This window comes from Eulemur rufifrons, chromosome 19 (assembly GCF_041146395.1).
Source record: "Eulemur rufifrons isolate Redbay chromosome 19, OSU_ERuf_1, whole genome shotgun sequence".
Lineage (NCBI taxonomy): Eukaryota > Metazoa > Chordata > Mammalia > Primates > Lemuridae > Eulemur > Eulemur rufifrons.
This window is the reverse complement of record NC_091001.1, coordinates 43,321,819-43,336,198: the sequence shown is the minus strand read 5'-3', so window position 1 is coordinate 43,336,198 and position 14,380 is coordinate 43,321,819.

Below are 14,380 nucleotides of genomic sequence, written 5' to 3'. Positions count from 1 at the left end.
AAGAGGAGCAGTTCTTTGCACCAGTGATCTTGGCCAATTCTCCACTTGACTTTGGAGAAGGGATAGAACCCACCCTTGATTCCTCCTTCAGAAACAAGGGCCACGGCCCATCCCTTCCCCACCTCCACACACACACACACACACACACACACACACACACCATTGAGACCAGGCAGGGAAAGTTAATGCAGTTTATTAAAATTTCTGGGAAGCAGAAAGGATGCACAACAAAGACATAACCCACAAGACATAACCCTTCTTGAAGCTGCCTCTCAACCCCACCAACCCAGCAGATGCCGTTCCTTGGCATGGCCCAGACCCCCAGCCACCACCTGCAGCTCCAGGCAGCCCCACACCTTGGAATTTGAGCCCAGTTCAACTCATTGCCTCAGAGAAAGGGGAAAGTTTGTTTTCCTTCACCCTCTTCTGGAGCTTTTCTCTAAATCCTCATTTCCAGTCCCAGAATCAACATCCTCACTGTTGGTTGACAGTGCCAGACCAATTGTTAAAACTTTCAAAAATCACCTCTGCTCAGAAGCAGTCATCCAATCAAAGTGATTGGTTTAGGTTAACCTGTGTCCCCCACAAAAAAAGATATGTCGAATTCCTAACCCCAGTACCTCAGAATGTGACCTTATTTGGAAATAGGGGTGTTGCAGATGTAATTAGTTAAGATGCGATCACATTAATGTAGGGTGGGCCCCTAATCCATGTGACTGGCGTCCTTGTAAGAAGATGGCCATGTGAAGACACAGACACAGGGAGGATGCCACGTGAGGAAGGATGGGAGTGACCCAGCTACAGGCCAAGGAATGCCGAGTGCCAGCGCACCTCCAGAAGCAGCAAGGGGCAAGGAAGGATCCCCTACAGGAGCACGGCCCTGTCGCTGCCCTCATGTGACCTTCTAGCCTCCAGAACCGTGAAAGAATAACCATCTGTCATTTTAAACCACCCCTTTTGCGGTCCTGTTATGGCAGCCCTAGGAAACAAGTATATGGTATTCAAGGGACAACGTATATGTTAAATATCTGCATGAAGAACATCAATCCCAGTAAACACCGTTTTCCAGGAGACAGTGAAGACACAGGCAGGCAGCTGGTATTTATTATGTACTATTTCAGGCTCAGTGCCGTGCAGACCCAAGGAGTTATTTTTTCTTACAACCCCTTTATGAGAAAGTTCTACTCATCCCTGGGTCCCCCAAGATGACGCTAAGGGAAATTGAGTGGGTTGCCCAGGATGACTGCTGGTGACGAAGCCAGGATCTGAATCCTGTCCAGAGCCTGACGCTTAACCAGGATGCCAGGAGGCAGGGATTTTGGGTTGATGATAATGGGGCAGCAGCAGCCAGGGAGGGAGTCTGGATGATACGGCCACAGCTGAATCCTCTTGCTTTCCTCCAGTTTGAATTTGTTGGCAGTATTTGCCCCCCTCAGTTCTTCAGTTTCCCTTATTCCAGTCCTCTAGGGCAACTCCACAGGGGATCTGAGGAGTAAACTGCTGGTGCATGCAAGAGCATGTGCGCCGTGTGTGTGTGCGTGTGTGCACGTGTGTGTGCGCTTGTGTATGTAGGTCTGTGTGTATGCATGTGCACGTGTATACAGGTGTGCACATGTGCTTGTGCATGGAGGTGTACGTGCTCACACACATGCACATGCGTAGCTATGATATCAAATAAAAGATTGCCCATTTCCCCCATTTCCCTTCTTACCACATTCCCATATTCCCCAAACCAGGACTTGGGGCATATGGTTTGACAGGAATTTTCTAATTTGAGAATTGAGACATGTGCAAAGAAAAAAGGAAACAGCATTTTTCTTGATTAAAAAATATATAGTGAGATGTGATTTAAAAAAAACAAAACTGGTGCCATACATGGCTGATGTAAATATAATTTATCATGGGCCTCTCACATATATCAAGACATAAAAACATTCAAGACATAAAAACAGACGGTTCTGATCAGTGGTCCCTGGGAATTTATTGTAGAAAATGGGTGGAGATGTTCAGCAATAGAGGAAAGGGCACTTAGATGTCGACCATGCCTCTGGCAAGAAGACTGTCTGCATCCGTGGTGTTAAAATTATGAACAGGAAGACTGTGTAGCAAACTGGAAATATATATTATATGTACAAAATATATTTCATGTTATTATTTCTTAATATTCATATGCCTTTGCAATAATTACATTGTGAAAAGCTAACAAGTGTTGTAACAATAATCCATTGTTTGAGGTGCTTGCAGTTGTCTTAAAAATTAAAGTGTTTTGGGGTTTTTTTCTCCAGAAAAAAATAAAACCAAATAGGGAAATTATTCTGCATTATCTGGGTGGGCCCAATGTCCTTAAAATTGGAAGAGGCAGGCAGAAGACAAGGCAGCATGAGAAAGACTTGGCCCAACATTGCTGACTTTGAAGACAGAGGAAGGGGCCACAAGCCAAGGAATGCAGGTAGCCTCTAGAAGCCGGGAGATAAGAAAACAGATTCTCCCCTAGAGGCTCCAGAAGGAACACAGCTCTGTCGACACCTTGATTCTAGCCCCATGAGACCCACTTTGGACTTCTAACCTCCAGAACTGTAATATAATAAATTTGTGTTGTTTTAAGCCACCAGGTTTGTGGTAATTTATTATAGCAACAATAGAACACTAATCCAGAGAGGAATGTAAATAATTTGTGGCCAGAGGGCAGAGTGTGGTAGTTTAAAATATGTCCACAAGTTCTTGTACTCATTTCAAAAAGTGGAGCCTAATTCCCTTCCCCTTGAGTGTGGGCTGGAATTAGTGACTCATCTAACTAACAAAATAATGAAGTAAGGCAGAAGTGATGGTGAGGCTTCTGATACTAGGTCACAAAAGGAGCCACGTTGTGGAGCAGTCATTGGGAGAGTCTGGGACAGTTTCCCATGTCAACGCTGGCTCAGGAGGGGGTGTACTGACTTAGGGACAGGTGTATAAAACGGAGACCACACCAACAGTTTCTAAAAACCAACAATTTGGAAATGATTTGAGTGATCTGATGAGCAGTTTGTTTTACAACTTGTATCACTTGGTAAGCAGTTTTATAATATGCAATCATCCTATGGTATATATGCAGGGGGTTGGTTCCAGGACCACCCCCATACCCAGATCTGAGCATAAGCAAGTCCCCCAGCTGACCCTGCAGAACTTACGTATAGGAAAAGTCAGCCCTCCATATATGCAGGTTTTTGCAACCCTCAAAAACTGTATTTTCTTCTTTTTTTTTTGAGACAGAGTCTCGCTCTGTTGCCTGGGCTAGGGTGTCATGGCGTCAGCCTAGCTCTCAGCAACCTCAAACTCCTGGGCTTAAGCAATCTTTCTGCCTCAGCCTCCCGAATAGCTGGGACTACAGGCATGTGCCACCATGCCCAGCTAATTTTTTTTATATATATATTTTTAGCTGTCCAAATCATTTCTTTCTATTTTTAATAGAGACGGGGTCTCGCTCTTGCTCAGGCTGGTCTCAGACTCCTGACCTCGAGCCATCCTCTCACCTCGGCCTCCCAGAGTGCTAGGATTACAGGCGTGAGCCACCGCGCCTGGCCAAAAACTGTATTTTCAATCTGCATTTTTGTGGATGTGGAACCCATGGATGCGGAGAGCTGACTATATTTATTGAAAAAAGCTCCATGCATAAGTGGACCTACGTAGTTCAAACCTATGTTGTTCAAGGGTCAGCTGTATTTATTTTATTTACAGAAAAAAAAGAATATATTTTTGTTTTTATATTATTTAGATTATTGTACCAGTTATTAAATATTCAGCCATCGCTCCTGTGTAAATATTTCCTTTCCAAACTGCCTGCCTCATCCCCTTCCTTTCAAGTGCTGTGGTCTCTGTGCACAGGACACCAGGGACAGACCGACACAAGCTGTCGTGAGACACAGGGAAAGAAAAGCTAGCTGCTTCTCAGTGCTTGTCAGTAGACAGCACAGGGGCTTCCTTTGCCATTTTGGGGGAGAAGAGGGGGCCCGAGAGCAGCCTTCCAAGCAAACTAAGCACTTGTTTTTGAGAGGTCTGCGGAATGGTGTCCTGGTCCCTTCTGAAGCAGGGTCCAGGCTCAGTGCCACAGTGCCCACCATGGAAACACGGCCCCAGGCCAGTCACCCTAGGACATGTCTCCTGCCTGTGGCTCCCTGGAGGGGGAGGCTGAGCCGTGGCCGCTGGCCACAGCACTCCCGGCCCTGCAGCCCTGACCAGTAACAGGCTCTGTGCCTGATTTTGTGTGAATCTGCATCAACCTTCACACACGATGCCTGAGCCTTGGTCACCGTGATCAGATGCTTCATTTGACTGCTGACATCTTTGCAGTTGCAATAGACGACCCATGGCCATCTCCGGAACGGTTCAGCACCACCTGTCCCCCTGCCAGGGCAGGGCACTATCTATTAATAGCTGGACTAACGGGACTCAGTCCGAGTGGTGGCTGTGCTCCACGGAGGCCCTGCATGTTCCAGAGCATCCTAAACTTCCCTGGAGTTTGAAAGAATTCTCAGAATCCTCCCCGTAAATCCACCTTTGGGTATAAGCCAGCCAGAAGTAGTTTCTGCTACCTGCCAATCCACCACTATCAGCCACCCAGCTGTCCCTGATGGTGCGTATTTAGGGGCCCCGGGCACAGGTCTCAGGCAGCAGAGGCACATCTGTGGAGACAGGCTTAGCCTTGTCCCCCTGCCAAGTCAGTGATGCCGGGAGGACTCCCTGGGCCTTGCACTGAGTAGGGCAGCCTGACAGGCCAGCCTAGTCACCCCCTATGCCCGGCACAAGGATACTGATCTTTGGTGGCCAGAATCTCTCCTCCGTTTCTTTTGCCAAGAAACACCCTTGAGAACAAGAAGCGCACAGCACCCTGGCCTTCCAGCTCACAGGTAAGGGAAGGGCTCTGTCCAAACAGTAAGTCAGGCTTCCTTGACATGCAGTGAGGGGAGAAAGACTTGCCACGGAGTGGAGAATTTGAATCACTTCAGAATTTTCAGGAAGTACAACTTTGGGTCCAGCTACTTGCAAGAATTTGGACCAAGGAGCTGACTGACTGGTCTTCCCCAGGGAAAACCTAGCCCTCATTTGTATGCAAACAATGCCTGCAGTGTACCAGGTGGCCTTGCAGGCTTCTTTGCCCCATTGTTGGGACTTGTCAAACCTGTGCTTCTACAGAAAGCAAAGGAAAGCCAAGTCAGACACAGTGGAATTTGGAGTCCAAGTGAGAGAGAGAAAGAGAAGAGGGTGGTGGAGCGAGAGGGAGCGAGCTGAGATCTGTGCTCCCTGGGAGAGCAGCTTCCATTGACAGGCAGAGGGAGTGAGGGAAGGTGATCAGAAATGCCAGCTGGTGCTGTAGGAAGTATGTCATTGATGGCCACCCAACATCCATGATGGTCATCTGGGCCCCTCCATTTGCATCCTCTCCTACATAGAGAACCATCTTCCCAAAGGGTAAGCTATACAAAAACCACACTCCCAAACTCTCTTGCCGCCACCGAGCAGGCATGTGACCTGGGTACCAGCAATCGGACACGGCACACAGATTAGCAAGGGAGACACCGGAGGAAGTGGACATCTATAGATGGTTTTAATGGTTTATAGAAGTCACATCCCTGTTAGGTGGATGACAACAGAGCATCTAGTTTCCTACTCTTTTCTGCTTGTCAATTTTGAGCTCAAACCAATATAGAATTTGTACCCACCGGGAAGAGAAAAGCTCACTGATATGAAATGTTCAAAAACTGTGAGTTTTGTCTCTCTGTGTTTATTTTATATTTTTAGAGACGGGGTCTTGCTATATTGCCCAGGCTGAAGTGAAGTGGCTATTCATAGGTGCACACTACAACCCTGAACTCCTGGGCTCAAGCGACCCTGCTGCCTCAGCCTCCTGAGTAGCTGAGACTACAGACATGCGCCACCTCACCCAGCCTCTGTGTTTATTCTTGACCCATGGCTGAAATGTTACAGTTGAAGCTATAAGCTCGGTTTGTATGTTTGCTTGTCCAAGTATGTAATATTTTCCTACCTCCAGATGGTGTTATCAAATTACGTCAGATTATAAATCTCTTAAAGGAGCTTTATTCTGATTGAGATTTATTTATCTTAGAGATAAGAGCTTATATAAATCTACTATTTCTAAAATTCTCCAAAATTAAGGAAATTGAACCTCTAATACTTTCAATGTGAAAAAAGCATTTTATACAAATGTTTTAAAAGTTCAAGATCACATAATTTATAGAAATCTTTTGGAAATGAGACTAATTTAATAATGTTTTGATAAAAAGCAGCTAATGTCTCGTGTTATCAGCATTAAGTATAATACATTTTATTCTACTTGGGTATGTTCTTCCTAAATTTATATAGGTATACTGATCACATAAACTGGCATCACTTCTACTTAATGATTAAGGTTTGAAAAATGTAAACTTGTTTAACCAAATTGAATCATTTATTCTGACAAATTTATTTCGACACAATTATGTTTTGCAGTATGTCAACTAGAAGATAGTTTCCAAGACCTTTAGGTAACTTAAAACCTTGGACTGATTCTAACTTGAGTTAATCAATCGATATTCATTCAATTCCCAAATCATTTCTAAGTCAGATAAAATACTGAAACACTAATTACAAGCATGTATTATGTATTTTTGCCTCTTTACATGATATTGAAAGGCCATATATATTTTTGGGTCTATTACTGAACAAGTTCATTTTTGCCACCTTGAGAAGTTATGCTATAGGGGATAGTATATGGATATAGAAAGTTGTAGGTTTGCAGAAAGGAATTTAATTTGGGTGGTCAAAGATGTCTAAGATTTGATGCGTTTATTCATAAGATTTTCAAAAAGTTTTCGTATAAAACAGCAACTCAAAGTACTATTTTAAAAAGAGCTTTAGTATCATATACTGATACAAAACTAGAATTTGGCTTTTTCTCTGTTACAATGACAAGCTTTTCTTGGATTATTGGTCTTCTTTTTTTTTTTAATTTTATACATTTTTTTTTCTTTTTTAGAGATGGGGTCTCATTATGTTGCCCAGGCTGGTCTTGAACTCCTAGCCTCAAGTGATCCTCCCACCTCAGCCTCCCAAAGCGCTGGGATTACAGGCATGAGCCACCACGCCCAGCTGGATTATTGGTCTTCTTTTAATAAGAGACTGTTAAAGGTTTTGCTTTACCTTATGAGTTGTCTACCGAGAGAAGGCAAAGATGTGTTTTATCAGAATAATTTCCTATGCCTTATGTTGACTTTACCCTGTCCTTGATTATTTAAGAGGAGAAAGTCTTTTCACTTTTTTAAAAGAGCTAAGATTCTTTACAATCATGTTACTGTTACAGGGTTAAAAATTAAGCCAAAGGGCTACTGTAATCTCACAGTAACAGGGTGACAATCCTAGGAAGCTTAACTTGCAGGTCTGTTTGTGCTGGTTTGTTCGTTCCCTTCTCACTGCAGGGGATGGCTCAACGGTCACAAGACCAGTGACAGAGAACCTCAAGATTAGATCAGACAAGGGGCAACTGAGTCAGCAGGGGCCTGAGGGAACAGTGTACTGCACAGGTTGTGAAGACCCTGAGTTAACTAAAGGACCGTGGACCTATAAAAGAGCTTAAACTCTTCTCAACAGGACAGTGGTTCTTTAAGACCAGAGTCTGCTGTCCTCTTCATTTGCTGGCAAATTAATAAATCTTCCTCTCCTTTCTCCTCAACCCACTTTTTCTTGTTTTTTTATTTGGCTTCAGGAACAGGTACTGAGATTTCAGTAACATTACCTCCTATATTCACCTTTAAAATCTTTTTATTGTTGCCTTAGTTAAATGCAGTAGCCAAGTATTGTTTCTCAGTAACCCATGATCTTAAGTATTCAGACCTCCTGAAAGTTTTTGATATTTTGCCTTCCTCAAATCAAATCCGAAATGGTATCTTTCACACCTAAACTGTCTTTGAAATTTCGCAGAGGGCCCCAGAAAAAATCACTTAGGATTTGTTCTTTCACCTTGAAAAAAGATAATTCGGTGTGTCAGATATGTTATTATTAATGACATACATGGGAAGTTTTGTCAAATGAGAAGAGATGCTTTTATTTGGGTGAAGTATTATTAACATGAAATTTTCAGAAATTGTATGCTGTATGGGAAATTTCTAGAGAATTGTCAATGTTCTTGCTGTCCAAAATATGATTCTATCCTGGCGCTGCTTTGCCTAATGTTAGACAAAAGCAGTACTGTTAGTTTTTTAAATGTTAACTTGGTTGCAACTTTACTTCTCTAATTTAAATCTACTATCTTCTACGCCAGTGGTTTTCAGTTGGGGATTCACTTCACTTACCTATGGAGTTTTATTAATATACAGGTGTTTAGGACCTAATCCAGATTTTTCTAAATCTCTTTCCTTAATGTTCTTTTTTTCTTTTTTGATGGGGTCTCATTATATTGCCCAGGCTGGTCTCGAACTCCTGGGCTCAAGTGATCTTCCTGCCTCAGCCTCCCGAGTAGCTGGGACTATAGTCATGTGCTACCACACTTGGCTTCCTTGATGTTTTTAATATATTCTTGGTATCACCAGGCGTGGTGGCTCACACCTGTAATCCCAGCACTTTGGGAGGCTGAGGCAGGAGGATTGCTTGAGGCCTGCAGTTTGAGACCAGCCTGAGCAAGAGTGAGACCCCGTCTCTACTAAAAATAGAAAAAAATTAGCATCGCAGCATGTGCCTGTAGTTCCAGCTACTCAGGAGGGTGAGGCAGGAGGATCACTTGATCCCAGGAGTTTGAGGCTGCAGTGAGCTATGATCATGCCACTGCACTCCACCTGGGGTGACAAAAAAAAAAAAAAAAAGAAAGAAAGACTTTTCTCTTGAAAAGGTTGTTCATCCATATTTGTAAATTAGATGTAATATCTACTTTTCTTTGAAAATAGAGTTAATCAGTATATTTATAGCTATTTTGTCTAAAAATTTTTTGATTGATTTTATCTTGTTTTGCATGCCCCAGAAACAACCAAATGTTCTTGTCAGTTGCATTATCTTTGTAATAAACTCTCATCAGATCTTTCACTTTTTTTTTTTTTTTTTTTTGAGACAGAGTCTCACTCTGTTGCCCAGGCTAGAGTGAGTGCCGTGGCGTCAGCCTAGCTCACAGCAACCTCAAACTCCTGAGCTCAAGCGATCCTCCTGTGTCAGCCTCCCGAGTAGCTGGGACTACAGGCATGCGCCACCATGCCCGGCTAATTTTTTCTATATATATTTTTAGCTGTCCATATAATTCTTTCTATTTTTAGTAGAGATGGGGTCTCGCTCTTGCTCAGGCTGGTCTCGAACTCCTGAGCTCAAACGATCCGCCCACCTCGGCCTCCCAGAGAGCTAGGATTACAGGCGCGAGCCACCGCGCCCGGCCAGATCTTTCACTTTTGATAGTTATAAGCGGTAATGTTAACCACAGCGATTTCAAGTCTTTTGTCATCTACAGACAGTGTTTTGTTTTACTCTGATGCTTCTCTGAAAGTACTTGAAGTCAGCTATGGGCCAGAGTGCATCATCTTCAATAAGGACAGACTATCTCAGAGCCCCGTGGAGAAGGACCATGCCGGCAGACTTCTGATGGCATTGCGTAATTAAACAACTTTGAGACCACACAACTGAACTGAGTCAGGATTTCCAGAACTTTGAGAAACAGATGGATTCATGAGACTGCTAACCCAAGATCGAGCAGAACAAGAATCAGGGATATAGGACTGAATGAACTGATGGGGGATGGCTGTGGGTTTTACTTGGAATCTTGTTGATGTTTTAATGCTCTATTTTCTGGATACATAACATGCCCCTAGTTTTGTTTTTAATATGGGGAAGATGTAAACATTTTTCTAGTCCAAGGAGAGAGACAACCAATAAAGGGGGAAAAGTGGATAAGTATAGGTGAGAGAACAGAATGGGATCATTTACACACTCAATTTTGGATGCCATGCCAGCTACTAAGGTCAACACGAATGTAAATAATATATAATTTCTTCCATTAAAAGAGCCTACAGCCAAGGGAGCCAATGTGACATGAACAGGAACAACCACAATAAAAGCCTTATATGCATTAACTATATTGCCATCTTCCAAACTGAAAAAGCAGGACTGTGGAGTTTCAGTTTGGGTGAGGGGGACGAGAAAGAGAATTGGAAAGGGAAGCAGATGGAGACTGACTGGCACGGAAGAAATTTAAGATGGTAAGAACTCAGTAAGCAAATGCATGAAAGCAGAAGGCCATGGGAAGCACTCAGGAAAGAATCAGTAGCACAGGTTAGTAGGAATACAGGGTAGGCATAGGGGTTCAGGCCCAGTCATGAAAGGCCAAGGCTAGACTTGATCTTGTAACCACCGGCGGAAAAAATAAAAGTCAATAAAGATTTTGGGGTAAACTGCACAGTTGGAGCCACACAATAGGACTACTAAGCTAACAGCTGGGTGGAGGATACACTGTGGGATCCTTTGGCATCAAAAATTTTCCTTTAAAAAGTGCCATGTGCTACAATCTCTCTGGAAAATAGTTTTGCAGTATCCACTGAAGTTGGACATAAGCATACCCTGTGATCCAGCAATTCCATTCCTCCAGCAGAAATGTGTTCATGTAGTCACCAAAAGGTGTGTAGTAGTATTATTTACAATAATTTCCAACTGGAAAATATCACATGGTGATATATCCATACAATGAACTACTATACAGCATTAAGAATGATGTGCTGTTATATGCAACATGGATGAACCTCACATACATAATGTTGAAAGAAGCCAGACACACAAAAAAGTACATGATTCCATCCCATCACCCAGATAAGAAAGGCAATAAAATAAAAAAAAAAATTTTTTTTAAAGTACAGGATTCCATCTTTACAAAGTTTTAAAACTGGCAAACCCTTATGGTGATAGAATTCAGGAAAGAGGTTGCCCCGGTACAAAGCAGGGTAGTGTGGTAGTGTTCTATTTCTTAAACTGTATGTTGGTTAAACAGGTGTGTTGGAGCCAGGTATGGTGGTTCACACCTGTAGTCCCGGCTACTTGGGAGGCTGAGGCAGGAGGGTTGCTTGAGCCCAGGACTTCGAGGCTGCAGTGAACTGTGATCACACCACTGCACTCCAGCCTGGGAAACAGAGCGAGACCCTGTCTCAAAAAAAAAAAAAAGGTATGTGTTGTGAAAACTTATACTGTACACTTTCTATTGGTGTACTTTTCTGCACATACATTATATTTCAATAAAAAGTTTGCATTACATTTTTAAAAGTGCCATGTGTAGAATCCCTGCATGCTGGAGACACAATTGACCCTCAAATTCTATGCTTCCTGTGCCTAGAGTGGGCTTCACAGGAAGTATAAGACTTTTTTGTCTCTGCCCTCCAGTGTCCAGCATTCCAGCCCATGAGACAAACAGCACTCCCAGAGTGAGGCCACAGTCTAAAGAAGCAGTAGCCAGACTCAGAACCAGCTGTGCCACCTGCTGCTAGGCCAGGACAGCGAGACAGAATGAGCCTTCTTAGAAGACACCTGGAGTCTTTCCCAGCCCTCAACCACCAGCTATGTGGCCCTGGCAAACTGCCCTTTTCTCTCCAAGTCACAGGTCCCCACTCTGGGAATTGAAGAGGGTACCTGGGACTAGAGATTCTCAAAGCCCACTGTTTCGGTTTTCCCCTTTTTAGAATCACCCAAGGCTCCTATTAAAATGCAGATTCCAGGCCCCCTGCCAGACCTGAATCACAAACTATGATGGTAGGACTTGGTTATATTTTAAATCTAAGATAACTCTCTGTGAGCCAGGTGTGTGGAAAACATGGCAAGGTGCCATCTCCAAGGACATTCTCAGCTCTTATTTACCTGGCATTTTGCCCCCTGGTTCTTAGGGGCCAGGGGCCTGGAGCAGAAAGGTTGAGAGAAAACAGCCCCAGTTCAATGCAAGTTACCCTGGCACCCAGTATTTCTTAATTGGTAAATTTAATCCATTTATATTTACTATAATTACTGTAGGCATAGGACTCATTCCACATTTATTATTTAGAAGAATTTTTTCTTTTCTTCTTTCTTGCTTTCCAATAGACTTATCAAGTCTTCTTTTGCTTGTTTCAAAGGTTTACATTGTATTTTTGTTCTTAAGGTGGTTACCATCACCTTACTATCCATTCTTTTTTTTTTTTTCAGCATATTATGGGGGTACAAAAGTTTAGGTTACGTATATTGCCCTTGCCCCCCCACGCCCCCTTACTATCCATTCTTAAGTTCACACACCCTTATCAGCTTCTTAAATTTACCAGTATCTTCCCACAAGTGCTTCAGTATGCTGCTTCTTTATCTTTTGCTCCCTGCCTCACCCCTAATCATATTGATATTATCTATAAATTCTAGTTCTAGATGAATATAGATATTTTCTTTGAGCCTGACTTGTTTTTTTTTAAAGATAATAACAAACTTTATAAAAACAATTAATCATCTTCACTTCCTGTATTTCAAGAGCTACTTCATCTGGATTTCTGAGTACTTCTAAATACTTCCCTCAATATGAATCTTTTAACATTTTATTATGAAAAATTTTTCAAACAGAAAACCTGAAAGATATCTACAGCAAACATCCATATCCTATCACCTAGATTCAAGGTTGGCTAAGAATCTCAAATCTACAAATTTTGCCTTTCACCAACTATGAAAACATTTCAGCCATTATTTCTTCAAATATTGGGGTGGGGGTTCATTCTCTCTTTCCTCTTGTTCTCGGACTCCAAAATTTCTGTGTTATGTTAGATCTTTTGATATTGCCCCACAGGTCCCTAAGGCCCTATCCATAATTTTCAATCTTATTTTTCTCTCTCTTCTTCAGATTGGATAATTTCTGTTTCTGTCTTAAGTCAACAACTCTTTTATAATTTTCCAATCTGCTATTAAGCCCACCCATTGAATTTATTTATTTTTTTGGCTTTCTTGCAGCTAGACCTGTTCTATACATTGAATTTTTTATTTCAAGTATTTTTCAGTTTTACAATTTCCATTTGGTTCTTTTTTCTAGTTTTGATTTCTGTATTTCTTACCTTTATCTTCATTATGAGCACTTTACTTGGCACTCTATTGCATAGTTATAATAGTTGCTTTTGTTAATTCCAATATCTGCATCATCTCAGGGTCAGTCTCCATTGATTGCCTTTTCCTTTTTTTAATTTGTTTTTTATTTGTTAGAGATGGAGTTCTCCTTCTGTTGCCCAGGCTGGAATGCAGAGTCCTGATCATAGCTCACTGTAACCTCAAACTCTTGGGCTTGAGTGATCCTCCTGTCTCAGTTTCCCAAGTAGCTGGGATTACAGGTGTACACCACCATACCCAGCTAATTAAAAATTTTTGGAGAGACAATGTCTCACTATGTTGCTTAGGCTGGTCTGAACTCCTGGCCTCAAGTGATCCTCCTACCTCGGCCTCCCAAAGTGCTGGATTACAGGTGTGAACCACTGTGCCTGGTCTGACTGCTTTTTCTCAAGTGTGGGTAATATTTTCCTTGTTCTTTATCAAATAACTTTTTGTTTTTGTTTTGAGATAGAGTCTTGCTCTGTCACCAGGCTGGAGTGCAGTAGCTGGATCACTGTAACCTCAAACTCCTGGGCTCAAGCAATCCTCCTGCCTCAACTACCCACATAGCTAGGACTCCAGGTGCAAGCACCATAACCAGCTATTTTTTTTTTTTTAAGTTTTTGTAGAGGCAGGGTCTCACTATGTTGCTCAAGCTAGACTCAAACTCCTGACCTCAAGCAATCCTCCCACCTCGGCCTTCCAAAGTGCTAGGATTACTCATGTGAGCTATTATGCCCAATATTTATTGAATTATTTTGGATTCTGGACAAACGATACATTGTAGAGATATTGGATTCTATAATGTTGAAAAAAATACTGATTTTTCATGCTAGCAGGTAGATTAACTTGACTAGATTCAAACTATAAACTGTCTGTCCTGCAGTCAGAGACAGCTGATATTTTAGTTCAGTTCTTTTAGCCTTAGGCGGACTGCTAGAAGTCTGTCCCATGCATGTGTAGGTTAGGAGCTAAGGGAAGGTTTGGGCAGAGCATATATATAGTATTTGAGACTCATTCTTTTTTTCTGGAATTATCCCCTCACTTTCCAGCTGCTGTGGTCCACCCAACCTCTGCTACTTTTTTCTTTGAGCTAGTAAGACAGCCCATTTCCAAGCTTTACCTGCTCTGCATGGTACAAACTATGGCTTGCCCTCAGGCTAAAAGCCACATAGACATGAAATTCACTCTTTTACTTTCTCTATCCAAGTGTTACCCACCTTCCTGTATCACTCCGTCAGTCTCCTCTCAACCACTATCTGATTTCTATAACCAGAGATTAGCTTTGTCTGAATTTGGATTAGGT